Genomic DNA, 21,259 nt, shown 5'->3' on the forward strand with positions numbered 1-21,259 from the left:
CCAGCACTAGTTAACTATGGAGGTCTGCAGGTATGTACAGACAGACAGGAAGTGATAGAGCTGGGCAGAGAGAGGAAGTAAGATGGCAGGGCACAGAAAGGTATATAAGGTGTGAGTATACAAGAAGTAGCTCTCTTGGGCTGAAGATTTCCTAGCAGTAAGAGCTTGTGGCTGGCTTGTTCTATTTCTCTGATGTGGTAGCTTTCACCCCAATATCTGGCTCTGTTTTTTTTAATTAATAAGACCGTTTAAGATTCCTGTTGTACATATATGCAGAGTGCCTAGGTGAATTTGAAAACCTTATGAGTGGTTCTAATGTAGATCAAGTTTGAAAACATGTTGTGACAACTTTTCAAGTGGACCTGTCCATTTTGTTCTTCTAGACATTTAACAAAGGAAAACTATGAATGAACCCTTCCTTTGAAGATTGTTTGTCAGTCTGTGGCCCTTCCTCCTTCTGTTCCATTATTCTCCTCCAGTGTTCTGAGCATGTTTCACAGAGATGCTGAAACTCTCTGGGCTGTGTCTGCCATGGCATTCAAGTGCTGGAGGTGGCAGGGAAACTTTGACTGCATGCTGCCTCCAGCTGTGTCTCTTTGTCTCCTGGTCCTGCCAGAGAGTCTTTAGTACTTTCAAGTTCCTAATATGTGAGTTTATAATCCAGCCTCTGAACTTAATTATCACAGAGTCTTCCCAGCCAGGACAGGTATGAATGGTTCCCTGCTATAGCAAAACTCTGGCTTTCCAGCTGTCCCACGTAGCATATCAGTCCATCCACCTCTTCTGTAACTAGTGCTCAGTAAAACCTTCTTGGAGGGGTTTGTGGAAATGGCTCAGTCAATAAAATGCACTCAACACACACTCCAATCAGGAGGACCTGACTTTAGATTCCCAGCACCCATACCAATATATAGACAGGTATGGAGGTGAAACCTATAATTCTACCTTGAGGTTTAGTGAGATAGGTGGATCCCCAAAAATTCATTGGCCTGCCAGCTAGCCATTCAAGCAGAATGAATGAGCCTCAAGTTCAATAAGAGATTCTGTCTCAAGAAAAAAAAATAAGTTTAATTAAATTTTAAAAAAGTAGAGAATGATCAAATAAAGACACCTGATGTCAGCCTCTGGACTTCACATATACACAGCTGTGCATGTGCACTAACACATACGTGTACACACCCACACTAACAAGTACATGCAACACACACAAGAGATACAATATACTCACAAACAAGCAAAAAGCTTAGGGTGGTTTTTCTGGCAGCAATATCTTGGTTACTTTTCTATTGCTGTGATAAAACACCGTTCCCAAGACAATTTATAAAAGAAGTTTATTTGGGGCTTACAATTTCAGAGGGAGAGTCCATGATCATCATGGTGGGGAGCATGGCAGCAGGCAGGTAGGGAGGCATGATACTGCAGCAGATGCTGAGAGTTTATATCTTGATGCACAACCGTGAGGCAGAGAGACCTAGCAGAGAATCTTGTGGGCTCTTGAAACCTCAAAGCCTATGCCTCTAGTGGCACACCTCCTCCAACAAGGCCATACTTCCTAACCATTCCCAAACAGTTCCACCAACTGACTCCCAAGTAGTCAAATATACAAACCTACCAAGGCCACTCTCATCCAAACCACCATAAGGACCCTGCTTAATAAAATTCCTGACAAACATACATGATGTATAGTTTCCCAAATGCAAAATTTCTAAGGTTCCTTCCTCCAGGGTCTGCTATGGCTGACCCTCAAGAATAATAGATAGTTTAGATATATAGCATCTATTTTCATGGATGGATGTAGTGGGTAGCCATTCCAGCTTGGTTCTGGAAGTTCCAACCCCCACTGAGACTCTGGCAACTGTCACGCCTACGAGGCGGGGCGAAGGAGGCGCCGGGGGACCCGAGAGCTGGATGGGTCAGCGCTCTCTCTGGGCGCTCTCTCGGTGCCGGGACGCTGACCGGTGCAGATTGACTGTGCAGAGCTCCGGAGAACACCGCTGGACTGTGTTACACCTTCCCCAGACCCTGCGACCTACCCATTACTTAATTTGTGAGTTACGCCATTAAATAAATATCCTTTTAACTACGTGGAGTGGCCAAAATAATTTCTCCAATATCTGGCGCCCAACGTGGGGCACGAACCCACGACCCTGAGATTAAGAGTCTCATGCTCTATCGACTGAGCTAGCCGGGCTTTTTTTTTTTTTTTTTTTTTTTTTAAAGGATTTATTTATTTATTATGTATACAGTGTGTGTTCTGTCTGAACGCCAGAAGAGGGCAGCCAGATCACATTACAGATGGTTGTGAGCCACCATGTGGTTGCTGGGAATTGAACTCAGGACCTCTGGAAGAGCAACCAGGGTTCTTAACCTCTGAGCCATCTCTCCAAGTCTTGTATTAGTTTAGAACCTTCTTATTTAGACAAAAAGGGGGAGATGTAGTGGGTAGCCATTCCAGCTTGGTTCTGGAAGTTCCAACCCCCATTGAGACTCTGGCAACTGTCACGCCTACGAGGCGGGGCGAAGGAGGCGCCGGGGGACCTGAGAGCTGGATGGGTCAGCGCTCTCACTGGGCGCTCTCTCGGTGCCGGGACGCTGACTGGTGCAGATTGACTGTGCAGAGCTCCGGAGAACACCGCTGGACTGTGTTACACCTTCCCCAGACCCTGCGACCTACCCATTACTTAATTTGTGAGTTACGCCATTAAATAAATATCCTTTTAACTACGTGGAGTGGCCAAAATAATTTCTCCAATAGATGGAGCCAGGGTCATGGCCCATTTTTAGATATGTATATCATTTATAAGTATATAAAACTCAAGATCTGCTGTTTGGAGTGACACCTTTCATTCTGAAGGTAGAAGAGGGATCTTCCTTCAAGCAGTATGTAACTGCAGATGAGTGATGTATTCTGAAGTTGACCTTGGGATGAATTTTCCAAGTATTTGCTGTCCTAAGTGCAGTTTGTGGAACAAAGCCTCAACATCACCTGGAAGCTTTGAGAAAACCAGAACTCTAGGTTTCTTTCCAGTCTTTATTTCAAAAAATTTGAGCTATCATGCTAGTAGGCTTTCTTGGACTACCAGCTGCCAAATCACAACTTAATATTAATTATGAATGTTTGGCCTTATCTTATGCTTGTCCGTCTAGCTCTTATAACTTATTTTAACCTTTTCCTCTTCACCTATGTTTTGTCTCCGGGCTTTTTACCTTTTTTTCATTCTGTATGTCCTACTTTTCCTGTTTCTTCTGTGTTTGACTGACTCCTTCATTCTCTCTTCTCTCCTCCTTATTCTCAAGCCTAGATTTCTCCTCCTACTTAGTATTCTCTCTGCCTGCCAGCACCTCCTATCCCTCTCCTGTCTAGCTATTGGATGTTCAGCTTTTTATTAGACCAATCAGGTACCTTAGACAGGTAATGCAACATATCTTTACATTGTTAAACAAATGCAGCATAAACAAATGTAGCACACCTTTATATAGTTAAAGTGATATTCTGAAACATAAAAAAATGTAACACATCTTTAGATAGTTAAAAATGCAGCATAAACAAATGCAATACACCTTTATATAGTTAAAGTAATATTCTGCAACATGTCACATTCTATAAAATTTATCCTTTCAAAAGATGTGATTCAATGGTGTTTTCATGTCTTGACAACATGGTAGAATGTCACCACTATCTAATTCCAGAACATTATTAGAGTTCCAGAAAAGAAATTCTGAATTTGCAGAGTCACTCTACACTTTCCTGTCTCCTAGGCAACCACTAATCTATTGTCTATTCTGAATATTTTATATAAATTCATACAAATTTCATGTAAGAGATGTCTTAAATATATTTCCAATATTTATCCATGCAATGTTATCAGTACTTTACTTTTTACAACTAGATAATATCCTCTTATGAATCTACCACATTTTCTTTGTCCAATTCTTAGCCGATGATCATTTAGATTATATTGACATATTTGCCTATTATGAATGATGCCATTATGAATGTAGGAGATTTTGTGCACCCATTTAAAAAAGTTATTGGGCACATTCCTAGGACTGAAACTGCTTAGTAATACTTTGAACCTATGTTTAAGTTTTGTGACAGTATTCTGATGGCTGTACCACTGTCAATTGCATTTAGCAGTGAATGAAGCACTGTTTTTCCCAAGTCCTCTTCAACGTTTGTCTCCATGCTTTTCAGCCTTACCATCCTAGCTGTCTTAGTTTGTTTTCTATTGTGATAAAACACCATGACCAAGGCAACTTAGAGAATAAAACATTTAATTGGGCTCACAGTTTCAGATGGCGATACTCCATGACAGCAAAGCAACAGCATGATGACAGGAACAACTGAAAGCTTACTCCTTGGTGCCCAAACAGGAGACAGAAAGCACGCAGAGAGCACACTGGGAATGCTCTGGAGCCTTTTGAAATCCTAACACTGGCCCCCACTAACACACCTCATCCAACAAGGCCACACCTGTTAATCCTTCCCCAAATAGTTAGCCAACTGATGACCAAGTATTCAAATATATGAGCCTAGAGGCCATTCTTTTTTTAATCTCTTTTTTTTCATTTTTCTTTATTAAGAAATTTTCTGCTCACTCCACATGCTATTCACAACTCCCCTCCTGCCTCCTCCCACCCCCTAGCCCTCTTTCTCAAGCCACCCCGCAACCCCACATCCCGCAAATCGAGATCTTCCATGGGGAGTCAGCAGAGACCGTCACACTGAGCCTAGGCAGGTCCAAGCCCCTTCCCACTGCACCAAGGCTGTGCAAGGTGTCACACCACAGGCACTGGATTCCCAGAAGCCTGCCCATGCACCAGGGACAGATCACGATTCCCCTGCCTTGGTGCCCCCCAAACAGTTCGAGCCAAACAACCATCCTCTGTATCCAGAGGGCCTAGTCCAGTCCCATGGGGGCTCCATAGCCACCAGTCCACAGTTCATGGGCTTCCACTAGTGTGGTCAGTCATCTCTGCACGTCCTCCCATCATGATCACGACATCCCTCGCCTGCAGTATCTCTCCTCTATCTCATCAATTGGATTCCCGGAGCTCAGTCTGGTACCTGGCCGTGGATCTCTGTATCTGCCTCCATCTGTCACTGGACAAAGGGTCTATGATGACAACTATGTTATGTTATTTGCTAGGCTGGTCACCAGAATAGACTGGTCCAGGCACCCTCTGGACCATTGCCAGCAGACCAAAATGGGGTCAACCTTGTAGATTCCTGAGAGCCTCCCCAGCATCCTGTAGAGGCCATTCTTAATCAAGTCACCAGACAAGATGATTGGAACATGACATCATTATAATTTGGACTGTTGTATCCAAGTAATTAATGATTTGATCTCTTTTCATGTTTATTGGTAATTTTATATGTTCTTTGCAAAAAATGCCCATATAATATTTTTCCTTTAGTTCTTATATTATGTTGTAAGTTATTATATATTCTAAATATTACAATATTATCAGACATATGATTTGCAATTATTTTTTTCACATTCTGTGGGTTGTCTTTTTACATTCCTGCCAGCACCATTTGCAGTTTTCATTTTCATCATATCTGGTTTGTCTTTTTTCTCTCTTGGTTGTTTATATACCAGATGTCATGCCTAAGAAACAATACCTAATTTAAAGGTTACAAAAATTTACTTCTATGCTCTTTGTTAAAAGAATTTTTTTAAATTTTCATAGGACATACAAAATGATCATATTTTTCCCATCTCCCAACTCCTCTCAGATCTCCTCTGTCTCCCTACCCACCCTACTTCATATTTGATTATTCATTTTCTCTCTTTCTCTCTGGCTCTGACTTGCTCAAAAATAAAAAATTAGCAAAAATTAAAAATCAGAACAAATAGGCAAAACACCAACTTTTATAATTAAATCTCAATATAGAATTTTGACACCATGAGTTGCTTTTAAAACAAAATTTGATGTAAATTCCAGCTCCATCTTTTGCATCCGTTTGTGAGAGTCTCATTTTTTGAACATGCTAATTTGCCCAATTAAATTGTCCTGACAACAGTGTCACAAAACTCCATGTGTAGGTTTATTTTTGAAGTGTCCAGTTCTATTTCATTAATTAAGTTGTCTATTTTTTCTCCAGTGTCACACTGCTTTCTTTACTATAACTTTGTATGAATGTTTGAAATCAGAAGCACTAGTCCTAGTTTTGTTATTTTTCAGATTTGGTTTGTTTTTAAATTTATTTTTAACTGGTAAATAAAAGCAAATATGTACATCTTAATGGCATGGTATGTGAATTTCCCATATGTGTACATGTTATGTAATGCTTATGTAAATGATATTAAACACCTCTCCTTCAGCATTTATCACATTTTGTAGTGAAAAACTTTGAAGACACAGCCTTCTGAGTTGTGTGGTGGTGCAGACCTCATCCACCACTATGGCACCCTGAATGGGCTGCTCTCGGGAGCTGAATTGCACAGTATGTGAATGGTATGTGTAATCAGCACAGCACAGCAGCATCCAGGGCTTTTCATTCCCATCCAACCCTGCTGTCCCATACGACATGGAGTCTTTCTTTCCATGGTTGAATTTTGTTCTATTTTATATATGTGACAGTTCTTTTTTTTTTTTTCAAAAAAATGATTTTACATGCTAGTGTTTGTGTGTGTGTGTGTGTGTGTGTGTGTATGTGTGTGTGTGTGTGTGTGTGGAGGAGGGAGCAGGAGGAGAAGGAGAAGGAAAGAGGAAGAGGAGGATGAAGAGAAGAGGAGAAAGGGAAAGGAAAAGAAAGAGGGAGAAGTAAGGGTTTGACCATGTATCACAGTGCATGTGTGTAGGTCAGAGGACATCTTTCAGGAGTTGATTCTCTGCCTGTGCCATGAGTTCTGGGAATCAAACTCAGGTCACAAGGCTTACAGTGCATGTGCTTTTATTGCTGGACCATTTCACTGGTCCATATGCACATTTCCTTTGTCCATTCATATGATAGACACTAGGTCATTTCTGTTTCTCAACTATCATAAATAAATCTCCAATAAAGATGGCAGTGCAGCAATCTCTCACATATTGATTTATTTCCGTGGATATATGTCCAGAAATGGGACTATTGGCAACTCTGTTACATACTTTATAGTTCATGGAGAGTGGGAAAGTATTATTTTCTCCATATTTCCACCAGTCTTGCTATGTTTAGTCTTTTTAATGACAACCAGCTTTGTTTCTTCCAAGTCCCTTGTATATCCATAAGTATTATATTGACTTGTTAATGTCTATAAAACCACATTCGGGATTTTTGGTGAGCACTGTTTGGAATATGGAACTTAGTGTGTCAACAAAATTGAGCCTGTCAGTCTATAAACATGGACTTTCTCACCATTGATCTAGTCTTTGAGATGTCTGTCAGTCTTGATTAAGAGTGTCCATTTATATGTCTTGCACTTTTGTTAAAAACTTTTCCAATTTTTGGCATTATAAATGCCATTTTGTTAATTTCTAATCAGTGCCCTTACATCTTAAAAATCTCTATCTTCAGCAAGAACACTGGATTGTTTTTAAGCATGATGAGAGTTTAAGAAATACTGCTATATTGAGAAACTCAGTCCAAGAGACATTTCAACACAATGTTCCCTCATTCTGTCACATAAAGCTGCTAACTTTCCAGTAAGGACTCGGGGCAGCATAGTAGAAAACTGTCTCTGAAACTAAGCTACTAGTTGACTACATGGATTAAATGTTTTTAAGTAAGATGAAGCAATCAGATAATATAAGAGTGTTCTAATTTATATGCAGTAGAAAATTACTATTATTAGGTAACCATTTAATTTAGGATGCTATGATGCTTACTTTTCCCCCAAATTTTGTGAAGAAGTAAGCCATTTGAAATGGTTATACTGATGATTTTTGACTTTCCATTTTATTTTTGAATGTATTTTCATTTTCTTAGCATCAAAAATTACAATACGTAGATCCTATAATGAATAGACTTTTCAAACCTTTTTTTTTCTGTTTTCTGCTTCCAGATCTGACATCAATTACTCCCATGATATTGAACAAACTATTTGGTGTTTCTAACTTAACAATTCTACTGAGTAATGAAGGAACCCAAAAGATTTATTTAGTGTCTTCTCTCTTTTGACTCTACCTTGGATAGCTCTCAGTTTCTACCATGTCCAATTATGCCATTTAATTTTATGAATTATGTATTATTGTGTCATGTAGGATTTATAAGAAGTCTGATACTAAAGGAAAGCTATGAGGCCTAGTGTGAATGTGAATAATTATAGATATAGCCAAATTCAGTGTAGCATTTACAATCATGACGTACTCCTCTCTCTTAAAGTGTAACGAAACAATAGTTAGTGAGCAAATTAAACGCAGAATCCCTTGAAGTCCATTGAAAAGAGATTTATCTGTGTAAATTCTCAAATTAATCTGTTCTGTATTTTTAACTCATTCTCCTTTCCTGACCTCACTCCTGTTTTCTAAAAATCAGTATATAACCACTATGTTAGCATGGAAGGCTAGTGATGTGATGATGTCCAAAGCAGAAGCAAACATCTTGTTTTTTAAAATTTCCACAAACTACAAGACTTTAGTGTTCATCATCTTGTGTGTTCTAGAACAAACCCATGCCTGAACAAGTGCAATACATGCCTTTCAACCCAACACAGTGGTTTTACATCCAGGTAAATGCAAAGCCAAAATAAGCACACCCACACCATAAAGACTAGAGAAAGATGTTTGACCTACAGGAGGCAGGGAGAGCATGAGTGTCATTTCCAAAGCAGTCGTAGGGGGTCGTGCATCTGGAAGCATGCTTAATTTAGGAATATATTTGTAAGCCTTCTTAGTTCGAGGTTTTAATTTAAAAAGAAAACTGTTGGGTGAGCTTAGCTCAAAGTCACTGAGCACATATGTAAAATGTTCAAATGGTGGAAAGAAATGCCTCCGGGCATGCTCAGCTTGCATCATAGAGTTTTAGCCGAAAATAGGAAAGTATATTTTGAATGTGCAATATCACAGGAGTGTACACCTGAAAGTGCCTGTCCAGCTCAGCCACTAACACCACCACGAGACAGAAGAAAGAAACATATGGATCCAGAATTACACAAGTACAGTACACAGGAAGCAAGACCACTGGATCCCCATGATTGGGTCAGAAGTCTTACACAGTGGTGGGTTTCAAAAATGATTTTATTTAAGGTGGTGTTATTGTTCACCTCACAGTACCAAAGATATCAGACACATTCCAATATTGTTCATCTCACAGTACCAAAGATATCAGACACATTCCAACTACTGATGATATCAAGGTCACTGTCCGGAAGCTCACCATGAGCCTTGTGGTTTTGTTTTTTGTAGTTTTTTAAAACATGCCAGGAAAATTGGCCAAGTGCAATACTCTTCCTCCTGTGCTCAGGTCTTTCAAAGGACATCCCATCTCAGATCTCAGTCTTTTCAGGATCTTGATCTCCAAACACTTCTTGTCCCACATAACTGTCCTACCATACCAAGATGCTCAACAAGTTCCAGGAGTGATACCTTCTAGATCACTGATCTGACTTTAGGGCATAAACACTTCAGAATATTTGACCTTATTGTACTCTTAAGGGACCTAATTCTTCAATTCTCCTCAAAATCCCGGTAATGTGTCCCATCACTTTTATGTGCTACCTTGGCTTTTCATCTTCTTTAGATCTGTCTCATTAGAAACTAAGAGGAAATTAAGTGTAGGAACCACTCAATGGCTCCCAGGAGTCTACAATCCCAGCAGTAAGGAGGCAGAAGCAGAAGGATCAAGAGTTCAAAACTAGCCTGGGCTATAAAACAAAACCCTGACTCAAAAACATATCAGAGTTTAACACAATACACATTACTTGATGGTCTTCCTAAATTATCTGAGAAACATTTTAAAATAATAAAAAAAGTGAGAGAATGACAAGGGTATTTTTAAAAACAAAACAAAACAGTAGTTTCCTTCTCAAATGCTTCTATCTATAAAAATATCTTCATTGGTTTGAAGATGAGTTACTTTAAATTTGCAAAAAACAGCACAGAAAAATAAATTTTCAGCGCAATGATCATTTTGCTGCTTGATGTTGTGTAATGGAAGCAACATCATGGATGTTACTGGTGAAGCTGGACAGGCCCATGAGGAAAGTGACTGAGAACATGCAAAACCAATCGGATTATCTCCACAGTATTTTCTCCCTCAAGCTTAGTTATTTACTAATTAAACAGCATTTGGTATAGCTTTGCTTATGAGAAAAGAAATAAAAATAAACAAATCAATAAGTTCCCAGTCCACAGTTATACCTATATGCAGCCTCTGACCCAAAAGCACCTCTTTAAATAATATAAAATTAAATAAAAATCAAATATTTTTATATGATAAGAAACTGAAATGATTACACTAAAAGGGGAAAAGTGTTATAAAGTATGAAAATATAGTGCTTACATTTTATTTATTTAAAAGCCTTCACTGAAGTGAGAATGTTTGTCAAAAATTCTAATTACTTATTTGAATATTTAATATACTTTAATTACTTCAACCAGAGAGAAGCACTAGCTATAAATACATTGAGAATAAATATCTAATCAGCTTGAGATTGGGCAAATATTTAATTTGTTTTGTTTCAGGAAGATCTAATTTTTTAAGCAATCTTAATCTTATACTTTTTGTAGGTATATTTTTAAATTCTGGGATGTGTAGCATATAAATTGTTTTAGAATTATAGCAGTTTATTTTGCTTTTCTTCCCCAGGGATTCTAATAAAAAATATTTTCTATAATTGCAGTAAGTTAACAATTAATATTAATTTCACAGCTGAGCTTAAACCTAATCAAAACATTGTAGTTTTAATTTACATACATATTGAATAGTAAAAAATAGTTGGGAGACCATAGCTATCAATTAATATAGACCTTTCATATTTCAGGTCAACTATAATCTCTGGATGGCTATTCAAACCATATTTATATTATACAGAGTAGATACATAAGTCAAAGATTCATTTAAATGAATGAGACAATGAAGATGACTACTTGATATGATACTGAAAAGAGGTATTTTTCTTATAGATAAGAGACTTATCTCAAAATTGCTTAAAATATGGGATGTTCAGTTAACTCAAAATCACTAAAACACAAGTTCTTGGGATTTCCTCTGCTTAGTTTGGGCTGGCAGACTTTTGTGCTGAGAGGTTTCATCTCAGGGCCAGAAGATGCTTGAACACTTCCTAATGGGGTGTGACCTAGATTATTCCAGTCAAGTCATGGAACCATGGTCATCTTTTCAATAACTAATCCCCATTTTTTATAGCTTCCATTTCCCTTGGTTTTGAAAGAATTAAAAGTTTTAACATGCAATATCTAGTCTATGCTAGGATTTTCTCTCCATGTTATTAAAATAGTAGGCTAATTTAACAGCATTTGGTATAGCTTTGCTTATGAGAAAAGAAACTAAAAATATCAATAAGTTCCTAGTCCATAGTTATACCTATATGCAGCCTCTGATGCAAACGAATTGCTTTAAATAATATAAAATTAAACAAAAATCAAATCTAGTTACATGATAAGAAACAGCAATCATTACACTAAAAGGGGACAGGTGTTATGAAGTATGAAAAATAGTGCTTAATTATTATTTATTTAAAAGTCTTCACTGAACTGAGAATGTTCTTGAAAAACATTCTAATTACTTATTTGAATATGTTGGTTGGTTTTAATGTCCATTTACCACAAATTAAAATCACCTGAGTAGGAGATGCACCAGAAAAATCATCCTGATCTCTTTGATGATTATGTGATGATATGCACCCCACTGTGAACGGCAACTTCTGACAGCAGTCCAAGTAACGGGAGCATTGCAGAAGGAAAATCATCTCAACATTAGCTTGCCTGGCCTTCCCTCTTACAACTCTGTTAATCTGCTCTATTCCTGCTGCTGCTGTTTCTGCTGCTGCTGCCGCTGATGATGATGATGATGGTGATGGTGATGGTGATGATGATGATGATGATGATGATGATTCTGTTGATGATACTAGAACAAGCATTTCCAAAATTTCATCTTGGACTAGGGACCAGCAGTTCTCCAGGAACCTTCCAGATTTTTGTCGCTAGATTGAGACTAGTGACAGCCTACCCTCATAAAAAGACAGTCTTTGTGGGACTACTCCCACTGCTGAAGCACTCAGCCTCAAGGACTGAATAACTACTGGGTTCTCAGTTCTCTGGTGTGATTTTGTTGTTTTTTTTTTTTTGGTTAAATACTTATTAACAGACATTAAATTTTTATTAAATTTAGAGTTAACTAAATGTTTTGTATGTTAATCCCATTGGTTTTGTTCCCCTAGAGAATCCTAACTAATAGATCAATGAAATCCAAGCAATATCAGTATTAGCATGGAACCCATCAACTGTTCTGATAGATGGTCAGTGATGGCATCTTGGTAGAGCAGCTGGACCATGGTGTCCTCTTTTGATGAAGTCGACAGTTGATTCTACTGAGGAACTGGGCAGATAGGGAGAACCAGATATGTAAACAATTACTGATGTGCAAGCTTTAACATAGCTCATGCACATGTGGGTCTAGACTTTATTTTACTTGAGCTAGCACTTCCCATCCAAGCCTACAAACAATAGATTTTGGGGGGTTTTGTTGTTGTTATTTTATTTTTCTGTTTTGTGTTTGTTTTTGTTTTTACTTTACAGTTTCCTGTTGTTCCACTGCTCCTTTGCCAGAGTGGCTCACAGTGTCTACTTATTAGTTAGTATCAGAGATCACCTTTAGAAATGCAGAAATTCTTGGGAACCTATTTTTGCATCCCTCTAAGAGGTTAAAAGAATAAATTGGAAGTGGCTAGCCTTGCTTACTCATCCAATCTGTTGGCTTAAAACTTGCATGGAGCCTCTTGTTTTTGGAAGTCTTTAGATAAGATGCAGTCACCATCTCTGAGTTCTGGAATACATGACATATAAATGGTAATTGCCTCTTATCTGGAGATGCATGTGCAGACTTCTGTTCTGCTCGAGTGGCCTGATTGTATTTAGGAAGAATACAAGAGCCAAACAGTAACTTCCCCAAACTTTGCCTTCTCCACTCTCCCCTTCCCAACCACATCTGTTGATATTTCCTGCAGCATGATAGGACAAATCAAGCATTTCATGGCCAATCTTCATGGAGTCTCCCTATGATCACCTGGGCTGTGGGATGATCTTAGAAAGAAAAACCTGACATCTCCAGCATCACTCGTACCTGTATGCATAGGTATCTTCTTGGCCTGCTAGGTCCTCACAATGAGAATCTACATTTTAACTTAGGTCCCCAAATAATTCCTAAGCATTTCAAAGCACCCTCTTGCCAGTTTTTGAGCTGTCAGTGCTCACAGAAACTAATTAAAATTTAAAAAATTAAACAAATGACTAAAATCAAATGTACTCTCAGCTGAAAACCAAAATCTGTAAACTAAAAGAGGCGCCTGGTCTCTAGACAAAATTAATAGGGCAATAGCCTAAATACATCCTGGTTATTTTCCAAAAACAGAATAACAAAGGGAAAATGTTTCAAATCTTAAGGAAGAAGCAATCATTTACATACAAAGTAGAAAGGAAATTTCCCCAAATGTTCAAGAAGAGTAAAATACCTACCCACTGAAGGGAAATAGGAGGTGTTTGTGGGTAGTAGGAAACATTTAGGGTGCTCAGGCAAAGGACATGACCCCAGAAGTTCAACACATACTAAGATACTCATCAGAGTGAAGTAGACGTATTCACAGATTACAAGAATTCAGAGAATCTAGCCTTGAAGTACCCATCTGAGGTAAATCCTGGATATACAACTCTACTCACAAACAAATGATCCAGACAGAAATGTTCAGGGATTAAAAATGAACAAAAGAAAAGTATGGTGGAACATGATGACACATACTTGCAATCTCAGTTACTCTGGAGACTAAGTCATGAGGCTAACATGAACTTTGGGTTTAGGCCAGCCTGGACAAGACTGGTTTGTTTATTGTTTTAAAACAGAGAAGTTCCCAGTGTAAGTTGTTGAATCCCATAGCAAAACCAAGAGCACAGTTCCATACATGATCTATAATCAATTCTTCATCATCCTCCAGAGAAGTGAATATGTTACCATTTGTTCTTTAAAATAATCATCACCCAAACTTCATGGCTTAAAGCAGCAGAAATCATTTTCCTGGTTTCTATGGACTCAGCTTCTCTGAAAGAGGGGCTACTTCTGGGCTTCTCCTGCTGGGATTCAAGATGGTGGCTCCAGACTGGAGACATGGAACAGTGAGACTGCAGCTGAAGGATTTACTTCCTGGGTGTCTAGGCCATGGCTGTTGGCTGGAGGCTTCAGTTCCCCTCTGGCCTCATATCAATATTCTCAGAGTTAGAAGCCATCGTGTCTCTTGTGCCCTCATTTTTGATGTCTCCCTGTCTGTTCCACTACATTATCCTTATTAGAAACCAGATGTGTTGAGTGCGAAATGGAAGGGATTTGAGCTGTGTTTCTCAATGGAGAGTTAGGAGATTATATAAATAATCCACATCACCACAATATTATCACTATTTTCAGGGGAGCACAAATTTTTACCTTTCCACAGATTTACACGGACAACCAGAAATGTTTCTGAAATAGCCAGACTTGAGTACTAAAGCCCATCAATCACCACGACTCTACCTGAGAACAGAAGAGGGACTATAATAGACCAAAGTCGGGATTCAGATGTGCCCGGAAACAACAACAGATAAAGTAAAACTTCTTAGCAAAGAAGAGTGTGATAAAATATTCTTATTACTGAAGATTTAATATATTTTGAATTGAACATATTTAAAAAGTAGTCAAATACAGAGGAAAATGGAATAATATAATGAAGTTGATTAAATACATTAATTTCATTTTCCACATAATATACTTTTTATGTCCTTTTATGAATTATTTCTTAAAGTCAGTTAATAGTCCCACTATCTGATCATAATATAGCAAATTAAATTATTTCCAAATGATCAACAGTTTAATTAATTGAAAATTAAGCAGCATACTCCATCTTGGCATTGAGGAGGGCACAGTAATATTTCAGTTCTTTATGAAGCAATTAAAAGACTACTTAATACTAAGACCAGGAAACACAAATGAAAATATGTTCAAGGAAAAACATATATCCTTTAGGGCCTACATTAATAAAGTGTGTTAGAGAGAAAACAGTTTCTAGCCTAAAATTAGTGAATAAAAAACATATAAAATGAATGGTGCTATTATGAAATATTAAAGGAAAATAGCTAAATTCAAAACAACAAAATACATTAGAAAAGATATATCATAAAAGTGCCTTCTTTGAAAGGCTCTATAAAGCAGCCCTTATGATTCAGATTAAAGAGAAAAGCTGACCTATAATCAAGAAAGTAAAAGACACTACCACATCATCTGAGAAGCTACAGGAATTATAAAATGAACCACTGCCAGTCATATGCCAGTCCATTTGAAAACTTACATAAACTATTATAAATTACTAGCACTGATCTTTTTCATAAGTATAAACCCCAAAGATAAGTGCAAGAACTTGAAATTGTGATTAAAAGTGTACCCTTAGAAATGCAGACCGGAATATTCTGTCCATCTTCAAGTGATAAGTAATCCCACTCAATCTAAGTATTTCAGAATTCAGAAAAAGAGAAAAGCCTCAGAAATAGATGAGACTATTCAGAAGAATCAAGACACAAGCTGAGAAAAATGTTCACAGCAAGAGCTTCCAAGGTATTTATTCCCCTCATGAGATCCTAAAATAGCTTTTCTCTAAGCTAGAGAAAGTGTAGATTCTGATCTGAATATAATTATGCACAAATTGCTCATATTCTAAAAGAATCATTCTTCAGCCCTCATTCAAGACATGGCTCAAACTTGCTGCAATTAAAAGTGAAGGTGAGCTGCAGATGGAAGAATGAAGTGGTGTTTTATATTGTCGACCAATTTATTTCTCACTTTAAAGTTGTTGGACATGTTTTTATTTATCATTTGAAAAGATACAATGTATCTGTCATTGACATGTGATTTACTTGTACAACAAACAGTTTTAAATCCCTGTGCAGGACGCCCTGACAGCAGCCTTTCCCATCACACAGAGGCACATTCCGAAACAGGGCGAGCTTTGAGGCAAGGATGGACTTTAGAAGAGACAGACAGTTTGGTAAAGAACTGTGAAAAGAAGACAGTAACAGCAAAACACCTTCGACAGCTTTACCTCAATCTCATGTCAACATACATTTAAACCTCAACACGGTTTATTTCTAATAATATACCACCACCCACAGGCATGCCTTATGAGTTAACTAACAGGTTAGGGCCTATCTACTGAAGGTTGGCTTTCCAGGCCAACCAACAAAAATTCCCAAGCTTCTGGTAACAAAGCAGCTTATCTATGGAGATTTAATGACAGTTTTTATAAACATGTGTGAAGTAATTCAATAAATAATTTTTATTAATCACATGTTTAGGGACATGTCTGAGACTATATGAATACTATTTTCATTTAAATTCAAAATAGTTTTAATTTAAAGATAAAATATTATACTCATCACCAGATAAAGATAGAACAAGTTAGGCTAATGGACATCTTAGCCAGGGCTCTGTTTTACATTCATACTTTATGTTGGTAGAACCTAAGTGTTAGATTCTGTCAGCTTCCAGTCAGTAGTTCTGACAGACTTATTAATCTGTTCCCTTCCATCTTCTAAATGTGAATCCTCCAACATGTACATATTTACAATTTCATGGATTTCAGAATTAAACCAGGCTACCACTGACATCAACTGTGTCACCAAAATAAGAAAAACACGTTATCATTTTCTTGATATTATATGTAATCTATGTCCCAGAAGTTTCACTGCTAACATACACCCTAGAGAAAATTTTGCACTTACTTTCCTAAAAACTATGAGTAAACATGGTCCTAGAAGCTTAGGTTTTAATGGCAAATATTGAAAATACACTGAATATCCACCAATAGTACTGCTGGCTTAAAAGGAGCATGAATAATAATGCAGTGGAATAGCATGCAACTGTTAAGTAAAGCGCGCGCGCGTGTGTGTGTGTGTGTGTGTGTGTGTGTGTGTGTGTGTGTGTGTTTGTGTAGTGGTTGTTGTTCTTGGGACAGGGTCTCATGAAACTCAAACTGGCCTTAAACTTGCTATAAGGCCTGGATTCCGGCCTCGGGCCCTCAAAGTGCACAGGAGTCCCAGACACAAGCTATCATAGCAGCTATTTTCTCCATTTCATTACAATTTATAAACATGTGATTCCATTCTAAACACCCATGATTTAGGGAACCATTCACACGAAGCAACACAGTTCTGGATGCTAGGGGACATTAAATACAAAGTTCAAAGGGCAGGAGGAGGAGGGTACAGTATCAGGAAGAAACACAGAGGTGACCAGTGGTAAAACCTGGTTTTTATATTCATGCCTTTGACTCTCTACTCCTTCCTCTTTTCCTTTCTTTTTCCTTTCTTTTTCCAGTTTTCTTTTTCCTTAGTCACATTGCAATTCATGTTCTTCATACTATCATACTATCTGTGTATCATTTAGTATTTTTGTGTGAAATAATCCTTAAAACAATATCTCTGTGGTAGATAAGGAAGGCTGGGTGTCAGGAATTATTTGACTTTAGAAACTTCTTCAAATTATTTAATTTTTTTTGTTTTGTTTTGTTTTTTGAGTGAGTTTCTCTGTGTAGCTTTGTGCCTTTTCTGGAACTCACTCTGTATGTAGCCCAGGCTGGCCTCGAGCTCACAGAGATCCACCTGGCTTTGCCTCCCAAGTGCTGGGATTAAAGACGTGCACCACCACCGTCCGGCCAAATTATTTAATTTTAACCATGAAAGTTTGGGCTGGAGTTATGAGTCAGTGGTTAAGAGCACCTACTGTTCTTGCAGAAGACCAGTGGGCTTGGTTCCAGGCACCCACGTGGCGACTCACAGCCTTTTGTAGCTCCAGTTCCAGAGGATGCTTCACGCTCTTCTGACCTCTGCGGGCACTGTCCACACATAGTTACTTATAGGCCCACAGGAAAACACTCATGCACAAAAATATAATTTTTTTTTTTAAAATATAGGCTTTTCCTTCACCTTAAAGTTTCAAATTTTCCCTCCAAAATGGTGTGTGTGCGTGGGGGGGGGAGGGGGGGGCTGGCTCTGAAATAAAGATATTTCCATTGTGTATAAATAGTTTTAGGAATGTATGAGCAAAAAAATCATTTTTCATTTGTACAGTTTGTTGCATTTTTCACTTTTACTTAATATTACTCAGTAAACTATTGTGTATTTAATTATTACTATTTACCACACGCAGCTTCACTTTTCTATTTTTTTGACTGAGGGCAGGAGGTGGGCGAACAGAATGGAAGAGTGCAGTCCTGGTGCTCCACTCCTTGGATTCAGGTGTAGAAGCATCCTAGCTGGAACTAAACCACCTCCGCCGCCCACGGTGGGCGGGGCCTAGGGTAAGCTCCACCCTGTGGCGTACCTGAGTGGTTGCCCTGGCAGCAGGCTGCGCGTGGGTGAAGCTCACAGTGGGCCCAGCCTGGCGGCTGCAGCTCGCCCCCTATGATCACCTGGTCGCATGCTGGCGGACACACACACACACTCTTGGCTGCTGCCTGCGCGCAGGCTGGCCTGCTCTGCCGGAAGGGACACCATTCAATACTGGGGCCTAAGGCCTTGGCTCGGGCCAGTCCCAGGCGACAGAGAACAGGGGCCCGAGGCCCTCACAAGACCAGGGACGCAGTTACTCTGAGAGATCCCGCTTCTGATCGCCTCTAGGACGAGAAGGTGAGATTGGTACCCTACCCTTTGCTGTGAAATGACATCTACTTGCCCTTCTCATTCTTGGATTTTTCTGGGATTCAAAACTGAAGGCAACAGAGAAAAACCCACAAATGTACACCGATGTCTATGGGTGGGCTGAAACGAAACCCACAGAGCTGGTGGTTATTTGTAGCCAGACTGCCCTGAAGGACTTGTCTAAATGTTTTGCAAGGATTCTCATTTCCTTTTGAGGCAGCCCCACAAAGTGACAACGTTTGTGTATCCCCAGTTCACAGATGAAGTCACTGAAAACAGACTATTCTAGTTAACCTGTCCAAGAATGCAACCAGTGGGTGAAATGGATGCAGAAGAGTTGATTCCCCTCTCCTACACTCCTCTGTCACGTGTGGCTTCATCCATTTTTCTAATGCACCACCCATACTGTGGACCTTGTGGAGAATTTAAAGGTCTCTGCATCTCCCCATGAAAAGAAAATGTTCCTGAAAAATCATCTGAAAGCATACAGGAGAAGGGAGGAATGGAAACGGGGTGGGTATTCTATATAATTTAAGAATATTCAGACTCCAAATAAAGGACTCAAGACAAGACACTGTAATTACATGCCACTGTCTTCCAGCCCAGAGACTGACTAGGGACCTTCTGAACCCATTATCAGAGCCTAATTGAGTCATGATGTCAGTTTTTTGTGGTTTGTGTTTACGGGGAGCATTTTTTCTTTTAATGAATGGAATTAGACAATATCAAAGTGTCTGACTGTTGAGTCCCTGTCCTCACAAATAAAGCAGGTTTGATTCAGTTTAATCAATAAACTATTTAGCAGCATTTTGTCTTATTCCATACGTATGTGTCTATATGTGTAGTATGACACTACTCCACAAGTGAGTTATGAATACATCTGAAATGTGTGTCAGTAAGCCATGCTGGAAAGGCAGGTGGGTGATGGACCCAGGGTTTACTCAAAGTCTGTTTGTACAAAAGTTTGAACAAACTCCATTTTCTGGTTTCCTAGTCCACCATATGTTAGAGATAGACTAGAAAGGGAGAGAAGGCCTACCGGAAGGAAGCAGGACATCAATTTCTCAGCTATATGGTGGCTGATATCTCAGCAGGAAAGGGGAGAAGGGCAGAAGAGTGAGGACAAGCAACGGCTTGGCCTTCTGGATTTGGTATTGACAGTTGCTCTTGACTCCATTTCAGCTGCCCTGTAACTGCTGAACACCTCATAACCCACCACGGACCTGGATCAGACATCTCCCCTGACGTCTCGAAAGTGGATATCAGCTTGTCTATCCTTTCAGTATGCCGAAGGGCTCTCTACTCTGCCTAAACAATGTGGAGCCCACCATGAACAGCCCATTTCAGATACAGGTATCTAGTGGCTCAACCCAGAAACCCGGTGTTTTCTTTCATGCTGCCTCTTCAGTTCTTTTAACTTGAAGCTGTTAAGCATTGAGAAAGTACTCATTAAATACCTCCTATAATTCAGGTTCTAGGGCATAGAGAAATAACAGTATTATAAATCTTATGTTCCATGATGACCAGATTCTAATGGGAAAGACACATAAGTTAAATATATTTCTCTCATCTTTTTTTTTTTTTTCTCTCAAGACAGAGTTTCTCTGTGTAGCACTGACTGTCCTGGAATTTACTCTGTAGACCAGGCTGGCAAATTTAATATTTGCTCATTTCATTATATAGCCAAAATGTGAGAAGGAATACAAATACATAATAGATTCAAGTTCAGGATATGCATATTAGAATGTGTCTGCACTTTACTTTGAATTGCATCAAAAACTGAGCTTAATCAGTGGATAAAGGGATGGGTAGATATGAAATCAAGCAAGTATTGGTAATCTTATTGGTAGCCCCTAGGTGGTGAGTGTTTGGGCATTGAACACACACTTTGCATTTTTAGAAAATCATCCCAAAACTTTTGGTGTCAAAAGCGTGTTATGATTTTATCTGATCTACATTTTAAAAAGGACTTTTTTCTATAAGTTGTCTAAATCATGGAATGTATAGATCTGTTAGAGAAGTACTTAGACAAGCTGGAAGTCTGGCAATAATTTGGCTTAGGACACTAGTGCAGAGTTGATGTCAAAATATACACTGGTGGCAGAGGTCATGAGATTTGCTGTTAGGTGTTGAGTGGGGTTGTATATGAAGAAGAAAAATAATGAGACGTAACTCTAGTGGTTTGATCTGAGTAAGTGCATGGCTGTTGGTACCATTATCAGAAATGGGAAGAAGTGGAGAAGGTCAAGATAGTATTATACATTCTGCAATGGCCATATTTCTTTCTAAAAGTAATTTCTTCTTTGGGAATTTCATACATATACAGAATACATTATGACTATCTTCCCTCCATTCCCCCCCTTCAGTTACCCCTGGATATCCCTCAACATGTCATCCTTCATGTCATCTTCTTTACTTTATTTTTTAGTATTCCACTTTGTCC

General features: G+C 38.8%; 1 protein-coding gene and 1 long non-coding RNA gene across 3 annotated transcripts in view; one reads left to right on the forward strand and one right to left on the reverse strand.

Annotated features, from left to right (window-relative positions):
* Nucleotides 1-11,601: 11,601 nt before the first annotated feature.
* LOC121828854 (uncharacterized) lies at nt 11,602-18,477 on the reverse strand. The gene is made up of 2 exons (XR_006071485.2): nt 18,317-18,477; nt 11,602-12,484 (listed from the first exon to the last, which is right to left on the reverse strand). It is a non-coding gene; the product is annotated as an uncharacterized LOC121828854 (long non-coding RNA).
* A 23-nt stretch (nt 18,478-18,500) lies between these two features.
* Nucleotides 18,501-21,259, forward strand: part of Ankef1 (ankyrin repeat and EF-hand domain containing 1) — a 30,765-nt gene continuing 28,006 nt past the window's right edge. The window contains exons 1-2 of one of the 2 annotated variants that reach the window (XM_076570708.1): nt 18,501-18,804; nt 19,999-20,169. The gene's annotated coding sequence lies outside the window, so the exon portion shown is untranslated. The remainder of the gene's footprint in view (nt 18,805-19,998; nt 20,170-21,259) is intronic. The other variant, XM_076570706.1, reaches the window with a different exon arrangement.

The sequence above is a fragment of the Peromyscus maniculatus genome, chromosome 4, assembly GCF_049852395.1.
Source record: "Peromyscus maniculatus bairdii isolate BWxNUB_F1_BW_parent chromosome 4, HU_Pman_BW_mat_3.1, whole genome shotgun sequence".
Taxonomy (NCBI): Eukaryota; Metazoa; Chordata; class Mammalia; order Rodentia; family Cricetidae; genus Peromyscus; species Peromyscus maniculatus.